This window comes from Sinohyriopsis cumingii, chromosome 16 (assembly GCF_028554795.1).
Source record: "Sinohyriopsis cumingii isolate HCF-2022 chromosome 16, ASM2855479v2, whole genome shotgun sequence".
Lineage (NCBI taxonomy): Eukaryota > Metazoa > Mollusca > Bivalvia > Unionida > Unionidae > Sinohyriopsis > Sinohyriopsis cumingii.
This window is the reverse complement of record NC_142976.1, coordinates 52,961,672-52,967,354: the sequence shown is the minus strand read 5'-3', so window position 1 is coordinate 52,967,354 and position 5,683 is coordinate 52,961,672.

Sequence of the window (5,683 nt, the reverse complement as noted above, 5' to 3'; positions counted from 1 at the left end):
GATATTCGATAAGTTACGGGCAAACGCAACTGGCCTGGCATTTCGGACGGAGTTTTGAGTAAACGAATCACTCAAACCGTCAATTGTCAACATTATAAATTATACAGAGTATTTAACTATTATGGAATATCCATAATTTTACTGAATATACAATTCAGATACAAAAGTATATTATTCCTCAGATGTTTCTTGTGACAGGATGTGATTTTCGGATGTTGTTCAATAAATGTATGTATTTAAACAAAATCAAAACGAGTATTTTAATACTGTGTACTCTTAGACACACAAACACCAGTGTTCTCTCACAATTACTCTCTTTTTCGTCACATAAGCGCTTAGAAAAAGAATCTGCAAATCCTCAATAAACAGAAAACCTATCAAAATGGAAATTATTTTGGAGTCCTAAGTGTATGCTAATGTGTCATTTAGTACTTCAACCCACTATAATGAAATGACGTGTATAGAATGAGAAGGGTGAGCAAGTATCCATTATGATAACTAGTTGTATCATTGTGATTATATTGCTTGTGTATGCCATTCATTCAGCGGATATAAAGGTCGGGATTGGGATGGGTCATTTTGTGGGTCAATCTGGCTCAACAGATATTGAAAAACTGTTCAGCTAGCACCCGACTTAGATAAGAATTTTCACCGAGCGTAACTGTAAAATATGCTGTCAACGTTTCTCCGTTCATTTTTTGGTTAAGTCGTTTGCGAAAGTCATTTAACTTTAGTTCTGTTATCTTTACAAGTTGTCACTGAATAGCATTTTTGACATCTTTTAAATACTGAAAATTTATTTGGGATCCTGGTCAAGATAGAGTTAGGAACAACGCTGTTATAACCATTCATGAACAAGACGTTTTAGAATGGTTAATATCAAAGACTCTTTGATCGTAATGAAAATATCATGGTGGACGAAAGTAACGATAAAGGATAACACGTCAGTGTTTCAGTCATTGAGAGTGAAAAACATTTTAGCACTGAATCAACTATCAATAATGAACTTTAAAGTTGAATGCATTGAGCATTAAATTTCTATCTCATTTAAGCCAGAAAAGTCTTTGTCAAGGGCCACTTTGACCTATCTTCGTTCATCTCCCCCCATGTCAGTGTAAACTTCAAAAGAGGCTGTATTTCAACTCAGTGAAATTGACCGGGGTATCTTAACACGGTCCTTAGAAAGTAAACATTTGAGATACCAACCCTAACCGCATAGTAGGAACGTATGTCCACTTATAATTTTTTCCAAAGGGAAATTGTTACGCACTGTTGTTCACAGATTCCGAGCTGTCTAAACCTGATGAAAGCAATTATTTCTTTGGGAGAAATTAGGGACCGCTGCCTACGATTGGGCAGAATAAATTAAGGCGTACAGTTTAGAGCAATCAGACTTTAAAGTGACGACCTTAGTCGAAATTTCCTGGAAGAGGAAAAGAGTCTAAAGAGAATAGTGCTTTCCTCGTTAAACATGAAAGGGACCAGGTGTCCGTCATGTAAAAAGAAAGACAGGTTTAGTGCTTGGACGCACAAGTTCTAAAACAGAAAAGCAATAAGGTTCGCAATTTTAGTTTCACGTAATATATTCTATTATCTGATTGTTTGTTTAATGCAAATGTGTTTGCTATGACTAGGTTTCCATATTATGTATCGTTTATTCAATTTCATGTAAATGTGTAGATGCTAGAGTTGTTATACAATTTACCTTTTTAATTTTACGGTTATTCGTTCATTGGTAGAATTGACTGCATGCGATCCAAGTGTTCATATGTGTAGGATTTCAAAGGGTTATATGAAACAACTTCCTTTGTTTGTTAGGACGATACAGATCATTGTGAGTTAACGATATATATATATATATATATATATATATATATATATATATATATATATATATATATATATATATATATATATATATGTAGTAATAGACTCAGGATTAACCACCTGTGCACCATAATGGGGTTTGGGGTGGATTTTACTACTGTATGCGAATTCTCCATATGTTATTAGAGATGTTTCTTTTAAGATATTAGTGTTGCATATTTAGCTCATTGGACATTGGGCAGTGAAGGAGCATGTAGTTGTGGCAAATTAGTTGCTTTGTGGTTACATGAAGTTTTACGTATAACTGCTCCCTATTTGCAATAATGCGCCATTTCATAGGCATGTTCTCAGACTTCCTGCGGTCCATGGAGTCAGATTATACTGAATTACTAGTTAGGTAATCCCATATTTATTATGTATGTAGGAAATCTCTGTCAATACGTTTTAGCTATTACCATGTTGATCATTATATTTCACTTGGCTTGTCAAGGTTTGACATTTTACATTCAGCACCGTTTTTTGCACAAATTACATCCATGTGTTACCTCATTTAATACCAAATGTGTTTTTCATAATGTGTTTGCCTAATGGGAACATCATGATACGTGTATTAAGCATGAAGTTTCAGGGTGGTCGTGTTTCGCGGTAAACGAACTATTCAACGATCGAGTCAAGTTCTTATGGACGCCATTTTTGTTCATGTGTGACCCATGACCTCGACGGTTTGATATTACAGGTATGTGATTCACATACATTTACATTCAGATGAAGTCACATTGAACGTATTGCCGAAAGTAATATCTTAAATATACCGACTTTATATAAAAACTGTTAGATTTATTGTGTAATGCAATTTGTTTTGTGCATAGTAGCAACCTCCCAAGCAACTGCAATTCTTTTAGCATCGTTATACCCTGTCATTGGTTTGCCACAGTTTATCCATTTGAGAACTGTTGTTCTGCTACTGAAAACTATATATACAAATTAGGACAGAGTTTTTGTCTCAGACTTTGTTTATTACAGAATAAGATATATGATGTGCGAATATTTTATTTGCTGGAATATATTGAACCTTATTCATATGTGGTTGATATCGCAAGATTTGCACTAGACTGAGGTTTGCCAGTTTGCCACATCTGATTCGTTTAGGTCTGCCAATTCTGATTGGATCAGTACTGTCACGTGGTATAAAACCAAAGGTTATATATTGGAGTGGAAAACAGTACTTGTCAGATAATTGTGTACTGGTAACAGTTTTCCAGTTTCTTAGTTATGTTACTTTCATTAAACATTTTTGGTTGACTTTACTGTTGAGTGGAACTTCTTCAGTTAGCCCTCCCTAGCAGACAGGAATTATAGGTCGCTTACAATATATATATATATATATATATATATATATATATATATATATATACATATATATATATATATATATATATATATATATATATATATATATATATATATATATATATATATATATATATATATATATATATATTCCATATTTTTCTTTTCATTTCGTCATTTTGTACTTCTTGCGTATCTTATGAAAAAGAAGAAGATATAATATAGTGGATCAATCATTTCTAATTGCCGGAAAAATACATTAAAATAAGTTGTGGAATATGAAAATCGAAGGCAGGCACATGTCAGATACATTAAGTAAATACAGAAACTTAAACTATTATTAAATTGGCAGCAAAACATTGATACCAAACTGAGAGAGAGAGCAAGACAGAGAATACGCCTGGCCTTGTATATTGCGTTGCACATCTAGGATATACATTACACATTCTCTCTCTCGTCACACACACAGATATATATATATATATATATATATATATATATATATATATATATATATATATATATATATATATATATATATATATATATGGGAGAATATCAACGAAGTTTTGGGATGGAATACTGCACGACCTTGGGAGTGCAGTATATCTATCCGACAAAACAAATTCATATTTTCCCATACAAATGCAGTAACCTTTATATGATATGCTCATTTTTTTAATTCTACCAAAGGCTTAATTATATAAACAAAATAAACGACAAGAAACAACATAAATGAATGTATGCCGTATTTCCAAACTAAATACACAAGCGCATATTCATCATTACACAACACCAACATTATTACTGCGCACATAACTCCGCCCAGATAAATTTGAACTTAGTCGCTCGCTCGATATAACTTTCGAAAGAATATGGCGAGTCTAGTTAAAATTGAAATTTGGAGTCATATTTTGAATGAATGCGCATTGCAACAACATTTCCATTTTATCTGGAATGAATAGATTTTGGTATTGTTTTCGATTCTACGACATTTCATGATTATGGACTGGATTTGTATGTGGCAATTCCACATGAAATACATGGGATTGAATAAGCTAGGGAGAAGCGTGTTGACATCTGCAGATGTGTTTCTGTTTCTGTGATGAAATGTTTGAAATCATAATGTGGAAAAAATATGAAGTCTTTCAATTGCAATTATCAAATATACGCTATGGAATTTAATGCTTATTTCGTTTTGATTGCAGTAAGGCGGGTGTAATTGCACTTATATTCGAAATTACAGTACAATTTCGAAATGTGTAATCAAGATTGAGAACCTACGACATGGTTAATGTAATTCGGATTTGCAGAACTAAGAAAGTTCATTTTGAGGAAATTCAGGATGTAAATCTGTAAGTATCTTTTTTGCCATTCTTATCACCAGCTAAAGAATACAGTATAGGACTTGTCACTTGTATGTTATTTGTAAGGATATTTTCTTGCGTCTGTTGTATACTGTAGCTAGCCTAAATCCAAAACATTGTATCAATCAACAAACTTAACACAGAATGTGCCAAAGTAGCTGGGATGTGGCAGTCCACGAAACATCTGTTTTAGTTCATTCAGAGACAAATTAAACATCTGTTTTAGTTCATTCAGAGACAAATTTAAACAACCACAACGTAAAGCTCCTCTTACGCGAGTGAACATGATTTATTTACGAATCAAAAGTGCTGGCGTCTGCGTCCAGTGTTTGTTTACAATAGAAAGCAGTTCCTTTATGCACGTGAATGCTATATGTGTATTGGCGCGCGGGTTCAGTATCGGATAATACTGCGCAATTCTGACAATGCAAAGTTAACGGGGAAAAAAATGAGTATATAATAAACATACATACATACATACATACATACATACGTACTGTTCTCTTGAGTTAAAAAAACAACACAAATTCTATGTTTTATTAGTGCTGAATATATGTCAATATTTCTAAGTCTTGGCAACAATGATTTTCAGGCGGTCATCTTGATAACTCCATTGAAAGACTTATGTTTCAGGGTGTTATCATTCGATAACTTACAGGATATAAACCATTCCTTTTTATGAACATGTCTAAGTTTAATGTTTTCGATATCGTGCGTGATGAGTACATATTTACACAGTAGTGTTGAGTGTTAAGTAAACACACTGTGGTCATATACAGACACTCTGGTACTTATCCAGGTTGACTTAGCCATCAATATTAGGGATTTAATGGGGTTTCTAGAGCAATATTTGGTCGGGTAGAACCCTCTCCCTTCTCTGAACTCTGATGAATTAAATAAATAGGCATTGTTTCAAGCACACACACACACACACACACACACACACACACACACAATGTATTTATTTTGGAAATTATTATTTAATTTTGAAAGTTTCTGTAGTGTTTCAGCATTTATGACCGATTGAACGTACCCAGATTTACCGCAGCTATCTTATATGTTTACTTAGATATGTGTCATATGAAGGAACTATATGGTGCTTACATCATGTCCACGTGATTGTAACGTGATGCAAGGTA